Genomic DNA, 22,631 nt, shown 5'->3' on the forward strand with positions numbered 1-22,631 from the left:
AACGATATTTTTAGACCTATGAACAATAGCAGAACTTTCTTATATGTTTTTTTATAATTAGCGAAACGAGTTTTTGCTCTTAAAAATAGAGTGTTTTGTGTGTATCATTGGTCATATAGCTTAAACAAAATTTCTAACGATAAATAAACTTTTACTTATTATTAAAAAACTTCATAGTGTTAATTTCCAAAATAAATTAAAAATCTTTTGATCCCTCGATAAAAGGAGAGTGGACCTGTAAATTCACCCTTGTCCGTTCGTCTCTTCATCTGTTCGCACTTTTTTCAATACTTAGGCCTTGGAATTTTTTGAAATTTTGCACAAACATTAAACATGATATCAGTAAAAAAAATAACAGATCGGTGCCTTTCGGTTTAAAATTGCTAAAATTGACACTTTTGTGCTTATTAAAAAAAAGTGAGGCCTTGTTTTTTTTTCATAAAACTTTCTGAAAAGTTGTAACTAACTGATTTTGTATAATTTTGTTTGTCTATACTTCGCGATAACTCTTGGGTGTGCCCCAGGGGCTCTTTTAGGGCTAATAAAACACTCCATTTCTTGGACTATTTTACCATATTTGTCCAAAGTTTTCTGTGTATGTCTAGTTAGCAGTCTTGCATGGTGCTGAACTCAAAATATAATACGTTAAAGCCTTTTGGACCTAAAACTGCACTGTTTGTTTATTTTCATCAGGATTTGACGTCCCCTGGGGGCTTCTGGGGTTACATGGGGGGGGGAGTCAAATACTAAACTTGGTCATTTTTTATGCCTCATTCGCTGTGCACTTACGGGAGACCACGTAAGTTTCACTTGCTTTTTTTTTTCAAATTATTGACATCGTTTCATAGCTTATTTTCTTTGTTTTATTTGATTATTATTAAAAAAACTTGAAGAATTTTGTAATTTTGTATAATATTTATGCATTAAACCTTAATCTTCCTTTGGTAAAATTTTATTGCTAATCTTGCATTAATTTTAAGTAATGCACTTTGCTGTTCCCATTCCTTATATTATGCTACACACACACACACACACACACACACACACACACACACACACACACACATATATATATATATATATATATATATATATATATATATATATATATATATATATATATATATATACTAGCAATGGGTGCTCGGCGTTGCCCGAGTGTTTGGAGGTGTATGCTGAGCAAAAAAACAAAAAAAACAAAAAAACGGTAATTTTTTAAACTTTGACACCTATTATGACCCCTTAATATTTATTGTTTTGGGCTCTAATAACCAATATCTAAAATGTCAAGTGTTTATACCAAATATTGTCGGAGGAGTTTGGTAGAGTTCTCAAAGGTCAAATCATTGAACTTTGACCCCTTAACAGCAAAATTTCTAGCCGAACCCCGTTCACATCGATTTTCCCAAATCTCAGTATCCTGTATATCAAATTCCGAGTCTGTAGACTTAAAATTGAGAGAGTTATTGCGTAAGGAAATGTACACAGACACAGACAGACAGACACACACAGACAGACACACACAGACAGACACGTTCACTTTTATAGATGTATATATATATATGTATGTATATATATGTATGTATATATATATATATATATATATATATATATATATATATTGTGTACAGAAGTACGCTCTTAAAATTTGGATTTTCCTTTTAATTGAGCACTCTGCTGGAATTCTTTTTCCAAAACAAACTAATTATATATATATATATATATATATATATATATATATATATATATATATATATATATATATATATATATACAAGTATACATCTATATCTTTATATATACATATATATATACATTTTTATAGACAAATATTACATAGTCGCTACACTGAACATGCTATTTTTTCGGAGCAATTGTTTTCTTAAAAATCAAAAGTTCCTCGTCAGGCGACGGAAATAAAGTTTATCTTCTATCCAAAGCATCTGGTTCTGTATATATCTCAGAATAGGAGATGAAATTTATTTCTGTCGCCTGATGAGGAACCTTTGTTTATTAATACACTTATTGCTCTGAAACATTAGCATGTTCTATGTGGCGACTGTGTAATATTTTCTATATAAATAAAAATATTACATTTTGCTCGTTTTTATTGAGCACTTTTAATAACGTTGTTTTAATTCATGAGTTTTATCTCTAGAATACGTTTAACTTGCTATATATATATGTGTATATATATAATATATGTATACACACACACACGCACACACACACACACACATACATATATATATATATATATATATATATATATATATATATTTACAGGGTGACCCACTTGAAAGTAGCCCTGTATGTCTAATCTTTAACTAATTTTTTACATATAAGGCGCCGATCTGTCTGATCTTTTTCTTACACGCCAACTGATACAACAAGACAAAATGCAATTCTTTTTCCAACAAGATGGCGCAACATGCCAAACGTTTCACAGATCACTAACACGAGTTCATAAGATGTTTACGGAAGAGAGAACAATAAGCAAAAGGGTTATGGCTAACACGTTTCCCGGATTTTTCATCACGTGATTGTTATCTTTGTGGGACTTTAAAACTAAAACTTTATGAAAAAAATCCTCACAATCTAGACTAACTAAAGGAAAACATTACCGACACTATCAGGAGAATCACGGGAGAAGTTCTACAGGCAATATCTGCAAACATTGTTAAACGTGCCTAGAAATGCATAGATGTCAACGGGGAGCACTTTCACAATCTTTTATAACACTACAGGTAATTGCAACGGTGCTACAGATAATTTAAACAATAAAACAATGTTCCTCTCTAATTTTCTAGGATACTTTCAAGTGGGCTACACCACACACACACACACACACAAACACACACACACACACACATATATATATTTATATATATATATATGTACATATATGTGTGTGTCTGTGTGTGAGCGTATACATATGTATATACATATATATATTGATATACATACTAGCAGGGGTGCCCGGCGTTGCTCGGGTGTTTGGAGGTGTATGCTGTGCAAAAAAAAGCAAAAAAACAAAAAAAATAGTTAATTTTTTAAAACTTTGACCCCTATTATGACCCCTTAAAATTTATAGTTTCGGGCTCAAATCACTTTATTAAGTTAGATCCAGGTTCAAGGAACCTATATCTAAAATTTCAAGTGTCTAGACCCAAAATTGTCGGAGGTGTTTGGTAGAGTTCTTAAAGGTCAAATCGTTGAAATTTGACCCCTTAACAGCCAAATTTCTGGCTGACACCCGTCACATCGATTTTCCCAAATCTCAGTACCCGGTATTTCAAATTTCGAGTCTATAAACTAAAAATTGACAGAGTTGTTGCGTAGGGAAATGTACACAGACACACAGACACACAGACAGACAGACAGACAGACAGACATGTTCACTTTTATAGATATACTAGCATGGGTGCCCGGCGTTGCCCGGGTGTTTGGAGGTGTATGCTGAGCAAAAAAAAGGGGGTAATTTTTTAAACTTTGACCCCTATTATGACCCCTGAAAATTTATTGTTTTGGTCTCAAATCAAGTTATTACGTTAGATCCATGTCCACGGAACCTATATCTAAAATTTCAAGGGTATAGACCCAAAATTGTTGGAGGAGTTTGGTAGAGTTCTTAAAGGTCAAATCGTTGAAATTTGACCCCTTAACAGCCAAATTTCTGGCTTACACCCGTCACATCGATTTTCCCAAATCTCAGTACCCGGTATTTCAAATTTCGAGTCTATAGACTAAAAATTGACAGAGTTATTGCGTAGGGAAATGTACACAGACAGACAGACACACAGACAGACAGACAGACAGACAGACAGACAGACACGTTCACTTTTATAGATATACTAGCATGGGCGCCCGGCGTTGCCCGGGTGTTTGGATGTGTATGCTGAGCAAAAAAAAAAAAAGTGGTAGTAGGAAGGCAGGCTCGAACCCGTACCGCAAAGGAGGAAAAGAACGGAGTAAAACCTAACGTTTATGCTGTTACGACCACCGCCAAGCCAGAAGCGACATTTTTAAAAATTAAGGCTAGATAATATAAATGAGATATAACTTTCAAAAATATCGGCGAAAAAAGTGACCCCCCCTGTAGAAAAGTGCCTAGTTGAAGGGGAAGATATTAATGTTTTTAGACAATTTTTCGATATTTGTCGTATGAAATATCGAACTTTAAAACGATACTGATCTTGAAAAAATCCGTCGCCTCTATTGAAAGTTTAAGGCAGACATGCAAACAGACATACATACATACATTTATATATTGGTAACTAAAAATTGTCGACCCAAACTGATAAAAAAGCTTGCCCTATCTCTGAATACACTTTATGTAAAATTTCAAATGTTTAGACCAGAAATTGTGTGAGTAATTTGGTATAGACCGCAGACGTCAATTTTTTTTTAAAATTTGACCCCTATTATGACCCCTGAAAATTTATAGTTTCGGGCTCAAATCACTTTATTAAGTTAGATCCAAAATTGTCGGAGGAGTTTGGTAGAGTTCTTAAAGGTCAAATCGTTGAAATTTGACCCCTTCACAGCCAAATTTCCCAAATCTCAGTACCCGGTATTTCAAATTTCGAGTCTATAGACTAGAAATTGACAGAGTTATTGCGTAGGGAAATGTACACAGACAGACAGACACACAGACACACAGACAGACAGACAGACACGTTCACTTTTATAGATATATAGATAGATATATTTCTGTAGAAATATATTTTTCTTATTATATATCAATCCTTATATAAGAAGCTCAATGTGATTACAGAACAATATATAGAATCCTTTTCAAAAATTTATACTCAAAAATTCATGATGTTGACAATCTTATAATTTATTCCTTAAAATCATCTTGTATAAATCAACTGATTTAAAGGAATAAACTATAAGATTTTCAACATCTTTAATTTTAGAATATAATTTTTTGTCATTTATTATATATATATATATATATATATATATATATATATATATATATATATATAAATGTTTAGAGGTACAGAATTTGTATATGGTTTTAAATAAAATAGTAGGCGGAAGTTTCTCGAGAGCTCTTTCGGCTATCATCTCTTCAGGAGTAAATCAATAGCAATCTAAATAGTATTGTGACGAAAATAAAGAGTTCTATTGGGGAACTTATTTAATGTGCCAACGTACGGGGACATTAATTAAATTTATTTACGTTTAAAAAACGATTAAAAATGTTGGCACAACGAGGGAGAAAAAAAAAAAAAAAAGCGGGAGAAAAAATTCAAAGTTCCCCAAAGAGAAACAATGCGTTTGATGTTTCCTTTTGCCGGCACAAAGAAGGTTGACGCACCGCGATAGAGACGGCCTCCAAAATCTTTAAATGGTTTTTGGAGTCCGCTCTATGTAGCACCTCGAACCAATCTATTTTATATCTATCGGCACAGCACGGGTTGTCAACCAAATGCTGGCCAATAGCAGAGTCCAAGGCTGCAGAAGGAGGGAGACTACCAGACCCCATCCTCCCTTGTCTGATCTTCGATGGAACATGCCCGTTTATACGAGTCAAAAGGTGCAAGGACGTTCGCCCAACATAACCAGCATTGTACTGGCATTTAAACTGATATACAATATTACTATTTTGGATGTAAGGCAAACTACCCTTGCGGAAAGACGGAAAAGCAGGTCTCGTAGTATATACCACACGCAATGTCACCGAATTGAAGCAATCGAAAATACTTCTTCGAATCTGTTTTGAAATTATATTACTCCCCTCCCCTATCTACGGTAATTTCAAATAAACCGGGCATTTCAAGGGTCCAAACTTTTTAGGGGATTTAAAATCCGCAACTTTTTTGAAAATACAATCATCAATAAGGTCAACAGGATAACCATTATTGATGAATATTTCCCTGATCTTATCGAGTTCGACATCCAATCTGTTAGGCGAACAAATCATGAGGGCTCTATGTACAAAAGTATTAATTAAGCCGACCTTACGTGATTTAGGTACAAAAGACAACCAGTTCACATATAGGCCAGTAAATGTCGGCTTTCTATAAATTGTAGTGAGAAAGCCCTTGAGCGTTCGACAAGAACATCCAAGAAAGGAAGCGAATTGTCCTTCTCACTTTCCATAGTGAACTTAAGAGCCCCATGTAAAGAATTAACCTATTAAAAAATATCGACGCATCACTTTGCGAAGGAAAAATAGCAAAAGTGTCGTCAACATATCTGAAATATGCAGTGGGTTTAGATGTAGAATTAAACATAACGGATTCATAGTACCCGAAGAAAATATCCGCTAAAGTTGGGGCCAACGGACTCCCCATTGAAACCCCGTCAACCTTTCAGTACATAATATAGAACTCTTTATTTTCGTCACAATACTATTTAGATTGCTATCGATTTACTCCTGAAGAGATGATAGCCGAAAGAGCTTTCGAGAAACTTCCGCCTACTATTTTATTTAAAACCATATATATATATATATATATATATATATATATATATATATATATATATATATATATTCGTGTATGTGTGTATGTGGTGTGTGTGCATATATATGTATAAATATGAGTATTCATTTATGTAAAATATGTAAATAGATGTATTAAAATATATATATATATATGTATATATATAACTATATATTTGTGTATGCATATGTATATGAGTGTGTATGTATATAGATAAATAATTCAAATACATGCCTTTTTACATGTATACAAAGGTAATATATATGTACAGTTGTATTCAAATATATATGCTAATATATGCATGCATATACATGTATACATTGATATAAAATGTGCACATATATAATTATGCCTACTATTTTATTTAAAACCATATATATATATATATATATATATATATATATATATATATATATATATGTAGAAAGGAAGCTACGTATAAATTTATGTATACGTAAAAACACTTGTATATATCAAGTAAATTCATAGGTCCATGGTCTCTCCCTCTCTTTATATATATATATATATATATATATATATATACATATACATATACATATATATGTATATATATATATATATATATATATATATATATATGTACGTTTATGTTATTACTAGGGCTATGACAACGGAATATTCTTTCCATCGTTTTGATTCTCGAGTATAACTGACACAGTTAGACACAGTTTATAAACCGAAACCTATATAAACACATATATCAAAAATATATATATATATTTTTTTAAATTCAATTTTCACCCCAAACAAGGCACAGGGCCACTTTGAAGCAGGGGGCTACTATCAGGGACTTAATTAGTGGGTTCATTATGAAGGGAGATGAGTAGAAAGATGTTTTTTAACATTACACTTGAACTTCTGCATATCAGTGCAGTTGGGAAAGCAGAATCCCGGAAGGGAGTTCCAAAGACCCGCAGTTCTGGGGAAGAAACTATTGGAGTAAAAGGCTTTCTTGCACCTAGGGATCTCTACTTCAAAGGAATGAGACTTAGTAGCCTTTCGGGTTTGTCGGGGTAGGTTCGTCGGGGAGGTACAAGTGTTTGCAGTTCGTCAGAGCATTCACCATTAAAGTATTTGTAGAACAGGCAGAGGGGTGCAACATCTCGTCGATGGGACAGAGGCTGAAGCCTAGATGACAGTTCAGGACCTATCAGGTTGGCAACTCTCTTTTGAACCCTGTCCAGGAGTGAGAGACAAGCAACAGATGCACCAGCCCACATGTGATAACAGTACTCCATACATGGGCGAATGGTTGCCTTATAGAGGTATAGGATACTGTCAGGCGTAAGTAGTTTTCTAGCACGGTAGAGGGAGCCAACCTTCCTTGCAGCAGCCTTGGCAATGCTCTCAATGTATCTATTCCAGTTCATATTCCCTGTAAACGTTAGGCCAAGGAGTTTAAAAGAAGTACTTTCAGGCAATGTGTTCTTGGCCATTGCTATTAGTGGTAGAGGAGGTTTCTTGTAGTTATTGAAGGAATTAAGCTTAGTCTTAGCAGCATTGAATGTGACCATCCATTTTTGTCTCCATTCCACTACAGATTAGAGGTCATCCTCTAGTCTTTCTGCCATTTCCTTGGATATGTATTCATTTGTTTTCCCCTCATATCTGTTATAGAGAGTGGTGTCATCGGCAATATATATATATATATATATATATATATATATATATATATATATATATATATATATATATATCAACGGATACACACTCGAGAGTCAAAACAATGAAAAAAAAGGTGCTGTTGTCCTAGCCCTAGTAATTACACACGCACTCCACGTATGCATACACACACATACACACGAACACATAGACACACACACACACACACACACACACACACACACACACACACACACACACACACACACACACATATATATATTTATATATGTGTGTGTAAATTTATCTATATATATCTTTAGTAAAACTGGTAATTAGTAAAAACCTGAGGAGAGTGCTCAATACTATTGCAGAGCAAATATGTGTTTTATTTTTTTTATTACCGTTTTATCTGTTTGGTTACATATGTTCCCTATGTTCGACCATATTCATGATCCAACAGTCTCGTCAGACCTTAAAGAATATATATATATATATATATATATATATATATATATATATATATATATATAGATAGATAGATAGATAGATAGATATATTTAAGTGAAAGTGTCTGTCTGTGTGTGCGTGAGTGTGTGTGTGTCTGTATACATTTTCCTACACAATAACTCTGTCAATTTTTAGTCTACAGACTCGAAATTTGATATACAGGGTACTGAGATTTGGGGAAATCGATGTGATCGTTTTTGGCCAGAAATTTGGCGATTAATGGATCAAAGTTCAACGATTTGACCTTTGAGAACTCTACCAAACATCTTCGACAATTTTTGGTCTACACACTTTAAATTTTAGATATACGTTTCTTGGACATGGATCTAACTTAATAACTCATTTTGAGCTCAAAACAAAAATTTTAAGGGGTCATAATAGGTGTCAAATTTAAAAAAAAAATTGACCGCATTTTTTTTGCTCAACATACACCTCCGAATACCCGGGCACCCATGCTGGTATATATATATATATATATATATATATATATATATATATATATATATATATATATATATATATATATATATTTAAAGTGATGGTTGTGTAGTTCCAACGAGAGAAAAAAATGTATATTTAAAAGAGTGTAGCCATCAACAATTGTGGGCTTTTTTAAAGGTTTTCATCATATTTTTATTTAAAAATATTTTTATAACGCGTTTCGAGCTTAGCACACTCTAAGCTCGAAACGCGTTATAAAAATATTTTAAAATAAAAATATGAAAACCTTTAAAAAAACCACAATTGTTGATGGCTACACTCTTTTAAATATATATATATATATATATATATATATATATATATATATATATATATATATATATGAATAAAATAAAATACAAACGAAGGAAACTTTAAATATATATTCTAATCAACGTTTCGTCCCTGTTTCAGGGGACATCATCAGGATTTGGTCAAAATAAATGCCGAGGAAGCAGGTTACAGATTACATGCGACGAATGAAGAGGGAAACAAACTCTCGAAAACATATATATATAAGTGTGCGTTAAACTTCATTAATTACTTACCCTCTGGAAAACAATAACATCAGATTATATATATATATATATATATATATATATATATATGCACACGGCATAATAAGTTGGCAGTAACGATGTACCAATTAGACGACTACTTGGGAATACAGGGTATACATACATACATACATACACACAAATATATATATATATATATATATATATATATATACATATACAAGTATTACTACAATTATTTTAATACGTACAGACTCTAGTGTTTCATCCTTTCGGTAATCATTAGTGCAGAGTTATGATGGGGCCGACCGGGAGATTCGGACCCGGTCACGAAGTCATCCCTTACTCTATTAACAATAAACAACCCACACGGCCTACGTTAACGGCGAGAAATGCCGTTGAAATTTACATTCACACGAGGCGCAAATATCATATTGATCTTCGGATTGTAACATCATGATGTTGGCATGAAAGCTTAAATGACCGATGTATTTTAACTTAGAGTACTCGACAATAAGAACCGAGTTCTTAAATGGGGCTATAACACACATACACACACACACACACACACACACACACACACACACACACACACACACACACATATATATATACATATATATATATATATATATATATATATATATATATATCAGTTCTTCAACGATAAGGATAATATATAAACATCATAAGATTGCGATATCAACAGCCACAAGTAGACAATGCAAATAACAACGAAACTTGATAAAAACATTGACGAAACATGTCTTATAATATATGATGTGAGATCCGAGGTTTTCTTTCTTTTCTACATATCTATCAACATTCAAATACGTACAAATACACATTTAAATTTAATCACACACGTGTTTCGAGTTTATCGATTCATCAGTTTTTTTTAACCTAGTCAAATACGAAATCACAACACCATAATATATCACTTAGCAAAATGCCTATATAATTATTGCTATAATTATTTTTTTTATAAATGACATCTCTTTCTTTCCCTCTATCTTTCTCTCTCTAGCTTTAGAGAGAGAGAGAGAGAGAGAGAAAGAGAGAGAGATATATAGAGAGAGACATTGAGAGCGAAAGAGGAGAAAAATAATTTCTTTGTTTATTTTGATTTTCGTTACTTTTAAACGAATTCATTTTTTAAAGAAATTGAATTTTAGCTGATTATTAATTAGGAATCATTTTTCCTTCAACTATGCCCTTTAGAGGGAGAGCTACACTACACACACACACACACACACACACACACACACACACACACACACATATATATATATGTTGATTATGAAAACTAGTTGCTACACATATGCAAATATGTTTCAGTGAACACCCTGCTTTGTTTTGTTTAAATAACTAAACAATACTACTAAAAATATATATGCAAGTAGAATCAAAGGTGGCTTCGTGGCGAGGTTCGAATCCTTCAACCAGCGTTGCTCGTCAACTTCTGCTCTGATGATTGTGTAAGCATCAATCACTAATAAATCACTAGTGTCCGCAGGTATAAAAATAACTATTATATATATATATATATATATATATATATATATATATATATATATATATATATATATATACAAGACTGATAAATTAAAAAATTAAAAAATGTATCCATTTTAAGTGTGGAAATTGATGAATCGCACAGGTAAGAAATTCATTTTTATACTATGAAAAGGTTAGTAATTACAATTAAGAATAGGAAATTGGGGAAAAAAATTTTTTGTAACTTGTCTTCTTCCTAAGATTAAGGGTGGTGGTGTTTGATCAACACTGCTGGGGAGCCATGATGTAATACACTGTTTTGTTTTTAAATCCCCGAAACAGTGTTTCATGGTAAACAACTGATGATCCCTTGGAAAAAAAAAAAAAAATTGGTATTATAGTAAATTTGAGAGTTGATGCAGTGATTGCAGGTGATTAAATGACTTACTGACTAGATGTTTTTTTAATGAATGATAAAAAATAATTTTTTGTGTGGTTTCAAATGTTAAAAACTTCAAAGACTATATATACATACATACATTATTTATTTATATAAATATATATATATATATATTTATATATATACACACATTATTTTTATACCTGCGGACACTAGTGATTCATGCTTACACAATACACACACACACACACACACATATATATATATATATATATATATATATATATATATATATATATATATATATATATTTGTTTACGACTCAACACCATAACTGAACCTAGCGAGATTCGGAACTGCAATCCCATATATATATATATATATATATATATATATATATATATATATATATATATATATATATGTGTGTGTGTGTGTGTGTGTGTGTGTGTGTGTGTGTGTGTGTACATTTGTGGACGCAAAGATCGAACCTTCTCTTTCATATGCATCTTAATTTCGATAAAAATCGATATGCCTGCGCTGATTAGCTTCTCTTACTTTAGTTGTTTCATGTTAAAAACTTTTTGACTGTTCCATTCATCGAAGTCTTAGAGAAGGATATTTGTCTTACTCAGAATTTAATCATGAATACAATACTCCTTGGATAAAAGAATTTTTTACACCATGTTCTCGAGTTAATTCTACTAAAACATTTGGTGAATTAAATCCGTGGTGACAGAACGTATCATCCAATGCACAAATACGGTGAGAGAAAATGTTAAATAATAATGTTTTAGTTTGAAAATTCAAGAAGTTTACTCACCATGAAAAAAAAAAAAAAAAAAACTGACACCTGCAGGGGCTGTAGAGTAAATCGGTTGGAAATTTGCAAACATCACATAATAAGTTTGAAAATATAATTTGAGATTTTGAAAGTAACTCAGGACTCATATTTTTCTAAGATGTATCATTTTTGTTTAAATAATTCTTTTAATTCTTCTTTTTCTTAATGTTATTGTCATTATTATATACTCATTAGGAGTTCTCAGACCTGTCATCACCGAGGATTACTCGGTTACAGCAACCAGTGATGTTCCATGGAGTCTAGGTGACAACAAGTCTCGGCAGATATCAAGTACCATTCACATCTTTCGATAACCTTCGCAAATGAATTTGCGTTATCGAAACAGCCGCTTACCATTGACTTAAAGTTTATAGGAGGAAATCCGTAAATAAATTTCCTTTATATACAAATTAAACAATGCTTCAAGCAAACTATATTAATCTCTTCTATATGCATGTACACATACGTGTGTGTGTGTGTATATATATATATATATATATATATATATATATATATATATATATATATGTATATATTGTGTACAGAAAGTTGTTAGTTGAGACAGATCATTGGTACCGTCGGCTTCAAGCCCGATAATAAGGCCCGTTTAAGGTATCGTTATCAAGCTCTCTTCAGTCAATATTCGACGAATATTGGCTGAAGAGAGCTTGATAAGGATACCTTAAACGGGCCTTATCGGGCTTGAAACCGACAGTACCAATGATCTATCTGAACTAACAACTTTCTGTACACAAAATATAAATACGCTCTTACAATTTGAATTTTCCTTTTAATTGAGCACTCTGCTGGAATTCTTTTTTCCAAAAAAAACTAATCATATATATATATATATATATATATATATATATATATATATATATATATATATATAATTCCTGAAGTTTATATATATATAATCAAAGCGTGGAATTAATTTGTCTTACCTGGGCGGTTTTCCAACTCCGAACAACATTAACGCGTGGTATCCGTCACTCAGTTTTGAGACGCTCGTCGACTACTTAAGTAAGCCTTTATGTTACGTCGACCACCGCAACTACTCCCGGCACGTGCGAAGGGAGCGGGGATGCAGAGGGGAATGCAGGGCGGGGCACCGGCTTAAAACGTACTTCCTCCAACTCGGTGAATATTTGTGTCCTTACGTATCATTTTAAACTTCGCCGAAATGTAACAGCATCAGCGCTGGTTGTTTAGGGACTACCTGTGGCACTGTCTTCGGCCGTCTTCGATATACGCATGCAAAATAAGCACACGCCGACCGATCTGTGAGAGAGGCAGGCATGGAGGAGAGCAATAGGGGGAGAGAAAGTGAGATAGAGAGAGAGAGAGAAAGTAAAAGAGGGGCTCAAACTGAAAAAACGAAAAAGAAAGTAAGAGAATGAGAAACAGTTATGATGCAATTATTAGCGGGAGATAGAAACAGCAAGAAAAGTTGAAATTGGTTTCGCAAAAAGAAAGCAAGAATATATATATATATATATATATATATATATATATATATATATATATATATATATATATATATATATATATCTGTGTGTATGTGTGTGCGTATGTGTATGTGTGTACGTGTGTATGTATGTGTGTACGTGTTTGTGTGTACGTGTGTGTATGTGTGTGTGCGTATATGCGCAAACAACTTTCCCCAAATCAATGCTGAAGCATAATGTGACAGGACATCTTGAATTAATGAAGAACTCGATATACAACTGGATAGAGCTATATCCAAGAAAATTCTTGGAGTTTATTACTAGATTATATATATATATATATATATATATATATATATATATATATATATATATGTATATATATATATATATATATATATACTTCAAGTATTCACACACAATTTTATTAGAAGATAAAATATGTGCTATGTATCGATTTTTCGTATTTACTTTAATACTACTAAATACGTGAGTAGAGGTAGGTGTATATATATATATATGTGTGTGTGTGTGTGTGTGTGTGTGAGTGTTTTCGTGTTTGAAAGTGTGTGCGAGTATGTGTGTGAGATATTTTGTGTATGCGTGCGTGCTTATGCGTGAGAAAGATCAGTCTGTAACTAATATAATAACAACGGAGTATAACTGCATGAGAAAAATAGGGAGAAACCAAAGAGAGAGAGGGCGAGAGAGTGAGAGAGAGAAAGAGAGAGAGAGAGGGCAAGGGGAGAGAAAAAGAGAGCGACAGAAACAAAGAGGATACAAAGATAGATAGATAGATAGATAGATAGACAGAGAGAATATCAAACAGACAGATAGATCGATAGATAGATAGATAGATAGATAGACAGAGAGAGTATCAAACAGACAGATAGATCGATAGATAGATAGATCGATAGATAGATAGATAGATAGATTTTTTGAGGGGGAAGAGGAAGAGTGTATGTTACCATAAGAGGAATTATATGTTAGAAAGAAAGGAAGAGAAAAAAACTTATTTGTAATAAGTGAATTTTATTTGTTATTTTAAAAAAACTTTTCCCCATATTCTCTACGCCGTATGAAGTTACATAAACTTGAACAAGGGCGGGGCACTTCTTGGAGGGGGCTGATATAACTGTTCTCCTCCCACAATGTTGGCCAGACCAGATTCTTTACGTTCTAATAATAAAGGACAGAATTCAACACAAGGAGTGTTGCTGTTTCGTGTGGAACTTGTTGTTGCTTTTAAAAGTTTAGCATTCACATCACGTTGCGTTGTAGGCTAATATAGATAGATGGATGGATGGATGGATAGACAGAGCCAGGAGAACCCGCGTTCACATGTGTGTGATCAAGAAGTGCCAAAAGTGATTTAAATTATATACATTGGACGAACAGACACACTCACAAATAGGATCAAAAGTGCACACACACACACATCTCTCTCTCTCTCTCTCTCTCTAAATATATATATATATATATATATATATATATATATATATATATATATATATATATATAGTGAATAAATGACAAAACCTATATTCCAAAATTTACGATGTTGACCAGCTTATAATTTATTCCTTTAATTCAATTGACATTTACAAATCTTGACAGCATCTGTTTCGTATCGCAAAAGCAGTCACTTAATTATTATATCAATCAGTGAATCTATGTTGCCCTTAACTCATCAAAAGAAATAGCAACAATCAATCCGTCAAAAGGAAATAAAGTGTGATTAAAATCCGAAAATTGGAAGAGAAGCTGCAAATACTGGAATATAGTTTTTGTCATATATTCACTATATTGCTCTGTAATTACATTGAACTTCTGAAATAAGGATTGTTATACATTATAAGAAAATATACTTCTACAGAAATATATATATATATATATATATATATATACACAGGGTGACCCCCCCCACAAAAAAGCTAAATGGAGGCCATCTAGAACATATGATGTAGAACGGAGAAAAAAAGGGCAAAGACCCTAGTGTTTTGATGTGATGATTCGAATATAATAAACTAGTTATGACCAAAGTTTCATTTAATTTGAACAAAACACTAAGAAACGGGGGCTAATTAGAGTTGGGGGCCTTTTTTCCACCCTGTATATATATATATATATATATATATATATATATATATATATATATTTCACCCTGTATATATATATATATATATATATATATATATATATATATATATATACATATATATATATATACATATATACGTATGCATATATATATATATATAAAGGGCGAATGGACTCTTTTATCTGGGTCAACGGCCAACTAGCACCGTGTATATTTGTGTGTGTGTATATGTGTATTGGGGTGGAGAGGGTTCCAGTAAGCCGTGGTGAAGGCAACCTTTCTAGGAAAAGCAAATCTCTGATTTAAAAAACCATAAAGCGGAAGACCATTACTCGCATTAAGCTGGTCTGCAGTTTAATTTGTTGCTGGCTATCTTGCTCTTGCTTGTTGCTGGATCTCAACATTTTGAACCGAGAGAGAGACTTAGCTGTCGTACAAAGCTAAGACTCTGTACCATCATATTTGTATAGATACTCCCTCAGGCATTTGGGCTCATGGATTTTAAATGTCTGAGGGAGTGGCACTCATCTGACAAGACGTTGCAATCATATATATATATATATATATATATATATATATATATATATATATATATATAGGTTAAAAGAATAAATTGGGTTGGGGGAAATATGATAGAAACAAAGGATAGAAGAGCATAAAATAAACAATAAATAAAATAAAATAATAAAATATAAAAATAAGAGAAAATGTTACATTTTTAGACCATTTAAATATTTTATGAAAATTGAAACCGATGTTTTTAATTAAGAAAATTAAAAACAGTAAAAAAAACTTATTTAAATGTTAAAATATATCTACAAAACAACCTGAAATTACAACATTGTATGTTTTAAATATAAATAAATTAGGACAAATTAAATATGAAAATAATAAGATAAGAGAAAGGAAAAGAAAAAGAGAAGATAAGAAATTTAATATGTAAATTAACTCGATTTTTTTGGAGGATAAACGAACAGAAAATAGCTGCACTTCAAAATAAAATTACTCGAAAATTAATATCCAGTACAATAGTTTGTAGTATAATGCAGATAATAATTTCAATGTCTAATTGATCCGAAGATGCATCGAGGCAATAATCTGAATAAGTAATTGCACTCTGGAAACTTGAATAAGGAAATCCTTACGAGAATATCATGTATTAGCGCTCATTGCGCATAAAATATATTTCCATACATATTAAAAGATGTTAAAAAAGTGAAGTATTATTGTAGATATTAGGGTGTTAAATTCAATAAAACGGAGCAATAAAATCCAAGTGAAAGCCTTTCTAGAATTTTAAAGACAATCTAAACTTGTCTATCTAATTTTTAGTATAGAAACTTGAAAACTAATATATATGGGATTTGGACATGTAGAATAAAATTGATTTAGTTCTTAGCCGGTAAATATACTTGCTAATGAAGAAAAATTGAGAAAAAGCAGGAGTAAGACAAATAAACCTGTTTTTCCCCGCTTGCAAAAATATAGTTTAAACGCACTTAATTCATAATGTTTCAATAGCTTTAACAATAACGCCTAATGTTTTGTTTTCAGTTCTAGCGTATGATATAAAAGCATTTTTTAAAAAATTGTTTGAAATTATTACTATATATTGGCTATAAAATAATAATCAATAGACGATTAGCTTTTTAATAATAAGTACGAAATAAACATAAATTAAAATCTCACATTTAAGCGTATTTTACGACAGGCCAACGCCGAACAGCCTCTTAGTATATGCACAAAAGTGACATTGCTTGTTTGTTTTATGAACGTAAATACTAAACTTCATAGTTACTTTTTGATCTGCAGACTTGAAACTTGATAAATAGAGGATTTTAATCTGTAAAACATATTCGATTCAGATTTTAGCCCGTAAAAATTGTGCATAGATGTAAAATTTGCAAAAAAAAGATCCGGCAGGTGTATGTGACTTAAAGTGCTATAAAACACGTGTTTAAATATATATGAATACTTTTTAGTCAGTTCGTATGTTAACGTTTTGTGATCCATCTGCCGATAGTTCAAATGGTAACGACTGAAAAGCATATCTCTTTCGAAGCAGGGAATACAAACCGTTTCATTTTTTTTTTCACATCACACACAGCATATGCCCAAATGCACTTATAATTAACTAGCAGTTAAGCCCGGTTTTGCTCGGATCCTATGTACTGTTCATTACGTTATGTGCATATGTATATAAGTATTAAAAAGTTTACCTCATGTCCAGATAACCTATATCTAAAATTTTAAGTATTTAGATCCAAACTTGGCGGAGGCGTTTGGTAGAGTCTGCAAATATCAAATCTTTCACCTTTGAAACCTTGGCAGCCAAATTTTCGCCCCAAAACTGATAAAGGACTTACTGTATTTCTGAATACCCTTTATGTAAACTTTCAAATGTTTAGACCCGAAATTGGCTGAATACTTTTTTAGAGACCGCAAAGGTCAAATCCTTTTTACTTTGACCCTTGGTAGATAAATTGTTGCCACCAAATCGATTAAAAAGCTTGCGCTTTGTCTGCATTTTATGCAAAATTTCAAATTTTTAAGCAAAAAAAAAATTGGCTGTGTAATTTTGTAAAAACCGCAGAGGTCAAATTTTTATTAAGTTTGATCCCAATTTTCACCCCGTAAATTTATTATTTTGTGCTCAAATCAAGTTAAAATGTTTGATCAATATCCAAGTAACCTACATCTGAAATTTCAAGTGTTGAGACCCAAAATTGGCGGAGGAGTTTGGCTGAGTTAAACTGTGACCCCTTGACAGCCAAATTTCGGGCCGAAAACCGATTGCAAGTACTTACCAAAATCTCAATACTCCTTATATCAAATCTTGAGTCTGTAGACTGAAAATTGACAGAATACTTTAGTAGAGAAATGTACAGGCACACAAGCACACACACAGAGACAATTTCATTTTTATAAATTTATAAATTTTCTGTAAAAATCAATAATGTTGACGGAGCCAGGGACGAAACAGGATAAACTCATTAATGTCTTGGGTTTTTCATTTTTATTTTCTAATCCACGATCAAAACTTTAGCGGTAACATGGTTTCTTAATGTGTGTTTAAAGCTAAAATTCGAAACCCGCCTGATTGCGTAACAGTCAAAATTATATTAATCATCACACAACAAAAGCTAGCGAATTTCTAATGTTTTGCATGTGTTCAGATAAACTGATTTCTTATTATAAATATTAATATGTTGCGACAGATGGAATTAAATCCGCCCGCTTTCTTGAATTTAATATTGCATGACATTTGTCCTAAAATGGCAAATTTTTCATAATTTTTTTTTTTTTTTTTTTACATTTTCACCCCATACAAGGAACATTGCCACTTTGGTGTAAGGGGCGACTGTAAGGGGCAACAACTACTGGGGTACTATGTAGGGATTTGGGCAGCAAGATGTCGGTTCACGTTGCACTTGAACTTCTGTACGTCAGTTCAGTTGGGGAAGTAGGGACCTGGAATGGAATTCCAAAGTCTAGCGTTTCTAGGGGAAGAAATTATTGGAGTAGAAAGATCTTTACATCTAGGGATCTTTACAGTGTGGGGGGTGGGATTTAGCAGCCTGTCGGGTTTATCGAGGGTGTTTACGTCGTGGGGGCACAAGTACTTGCAGTTCGTCAGAGCATTCACCATTAAAATACTTATAGAACAGGCAGAGGGATGCAACGTTTCGTCGATGGGACAGAGGCTGAAGCTTAGATGCCAGTTCAGGGCCTATCAGATTGGTGACTCTCTTTTGAACCTTGTCTAGGAGCGAGAGACTAGTAGCAGATGCACCAGCCCAAATATGACAGCAATACTCCATACATGGGCGAATGGTGACCTTATAGAGGTACAGGATACTTTCGAGTGTTTGTAGTTTTCTAGCACGGTAGAGAGAGCCCACCTTCCTTGCAGCGGCCCTGGCAATGCCTTCAATGTAATTGTTCTAACTCATGTTTCTTGTGAACGTTAGGCCAAGGAGTTTGAAAGATGTACTCTCATATAAATAGTCGCTGGGCATTGCTATTGGTGGTAGAAAAGGTTTCTTGTAATTATTGAATGAAACTCGTTTAGTCTTGGCGGCATTGAACGTGACCATCCATTTTCCCCCATTCCACTACAGATTGGAAATCATCCTCTAGTGTTTCTGCCATTTCTTTAGATATGTGTTCATTTGTTTTCCTGTCGTGCCTGTTATAGAGTGTGGTGTCATCAGCATATATACCCATCTCAGAGGCAATTTTGTCGGGGAGGTCATTTATGAATATTAGGAACAGTAGACGTCCAAGGATAGACCCCTGGGGCACTCCCGCATTTACATCATATTGTTTAGATGTACGACGTCGAGGACAACCTGGATTTTTCTCTTATCTAAGAAGGATTTAATTATGTTAATTATTCTACCAGTGATACCGTATGATCAAATTTTCCTGAGAAGACCCTCATGACATACCCTGTCAAAAGCCTTAGATATATCTAGAGCTTCCGCTCTGCCCTCCCACGCTTTGTCCAATGAATGGTATATACGTTCCGAGATTACAGTTAAGATGTCTGCTGTGGAATGCGCTTGTCTAAATCCATATTATTGGTCAGTCAGAAGTTTGCTATTAAGAAAGCGATTTGAATTCATTATTTTTTTTATTTTTATTTTTTATTTATTTATTTTTTGTTTGCAAATTCAAATATTTCTGCGCAGAACATTTATTTTGCAGAGAAGGTATCTTTTTAATATAAAATAATACAGTTGAAGATATTTTGCGTCATTAACACATTTCGTTTATATTCCAGAATATAATTACTGATATATTATTTCGTTTATTAATGATAACTAACTGTTAAAAACCTCATATTTCCATTCAGATATTTTGCAGTCTCAATATTGAAAGGAGCCAAGTGACATGATATTCTTAAACGGAGATAACTGGAGTAATATATAATCTATCTGTTTTGGAAAGGGATTATTTTCATATCTTTCCCTTCCGCTCAAATTATGTGCGCACTTCTTATCTTTCTGCGCATGCGTGAGTTACACATTATTGTATTTTAGGTTCAGTATAAATCTAATATTGTTTTGGAATACACAAATATATAAAAATGTTTATTCTTGTGTAAGAATTTAACCGTGTATAAATAAAATTATCTCAAATCAAAATGACATTGTTGCATCTTTAGAAACTTTGCGAATATACAGTATATATATATATATATATATATATATATATATACACACACACACACACACACACATATATATATATATATATATATATATATATATATATATATATATGAAAAATAAAAAAAAACGAAATAATAAAATAATGTTAAAAAATACAGCAATTGCTGGTGACCTTTCTTATTTAAATATACATTTTTCTCTCGTTGGAATCTCTCGACCAATTATATATATATATATATATATATATATATATATATATATATATATATATATATATATATATATATATATATATATATATACATAATATTATTTTATTATACCATATTTATTCAAACAGAAACATAATTATCAAAGTATACTTACACAGATAGATATGAAAAGTCTTTATTAAAGTGTGTGCCTATTTCCATTCTATGGAGGCCAGGCGCGAACCCAGACCCCACAATTTTATTATACCATCCCTATTTAAGTTAAAACATACTAATCAAAGTATTATGATGTACATCTATATCAGAAACACTTGTAAACGTTTTTTTTTTTTTTATTTCCATACTTTGTGGACCAGGTGCGAACACAGACCCCACAATTTTAATGAACCACTGTTCTGCCAGATCAAACATACCTATTCCTGTGTCTCGATACATCTTCTATCATTATATGTAATCAGTTTTTTAAAATAGTCAACCATATAGGAGCATATTCGTGACCAGAGACACAAACACACACACATACACACAGACATTCAGCTTTATATTTATATATATATATATATATATTTATATATACAAGCATGGGATCCCAGCGTTGACCGGGTGGTTGGAGGTATGTGTTGAACCAAAAAAAAGTGGTAGTAGGAAGGCAGACTCGAATTCGTACTGCGAAGGAGGAAAAGAACGGGGAAAACGTGACGTCTTTGCTGTTACGACCACCGGCAAACTGGAAGTGACGTAGGTTAAAATTAAGGCTAGACAATCGAAAAGAGGGGATGACTTTCGAAAATATCGGCGAATAAAGCGACCCCTTCCTATTGAAAAGTGCCCAGTTGAGGGTGAAGAAATTAATGTTTTTAGACAATTGTTCGGCATTTTTCGTCTGAAAGGTCGAACTTCAGAAAGATACTGAGTTTATGAAAATCCGTCGCCTCTGTTGAAAGTTTTACGAAAGTTTTACGCATATATTGGTAGCTCAAATTTTCGACCCAAACCGATTATAAAGCTTGCCCTAATTCTGAATACCCTTTATGTAAAATTTTAAATGTTTAGACCAGAATTAAGTAATTTGGTAGAGGCCGTAGATGTCATTTTTTTTTCTTTGACCCCTATTATAACCACGTAAGTTTTATTGTTTTGGGCTCAAATCAAGTTATTAAGTTAGATCAATGTCCAAGGAACCTATATCTAAAATATCAAGTGTTTAGACCAAAAATTGCAGAGGAGTTTGGTAGAGTTCTCAAAAGTCAAATCTTTTAAGTTTGACCCCATTAACCGCCAAATTATATATATATATATATATATATATATATATATATATATATATATACTAGCATAGATGCCCGACGTTGCTCGGGTGTTT

At 32.5% G+C, this 22,631-nt stretch overlaps 1 protein-coding gene across 1 annotated transcript in view; it reads right to left on the bottom strand.

The window, feature by feature from the left end:
- LOC145291477 (parathyroid hormone/parathyroid hormone-related peptide receptor-like) overlaps positions 1-13,402 on the bottom strand; it is a 1,157,133-nt gene extending 1,143,731 nt beyond the window's left edge. Inside the window, exon 1 of the mRNA XM_080137359.1 lies at positions 13,275-13,402. The gene's annotated coding sequence lies outside the window, so the exon portion shown is untranslated. The remainder of the gene's footprint in view (positions 1-13,274) is intronic.
- Positions 13,403-22,631: the final 9,229 nt, after the last annotated feature.

The sequence above is a fragment of the Euprymna scolopes genome, chromosome 12, assembly GCF_053919585.1.
Source record: "Euprymna scolopes isolate OS-2025 chromosome 12, ASM5391958v1, whole genome shotgun sequence".
Lineage (NCBI taxonomy): Eukaryota > Metazoa > Mollusca > Cephalopoda > Sepiida > Sepiolidae > Euprymna > Euprymna scolopes.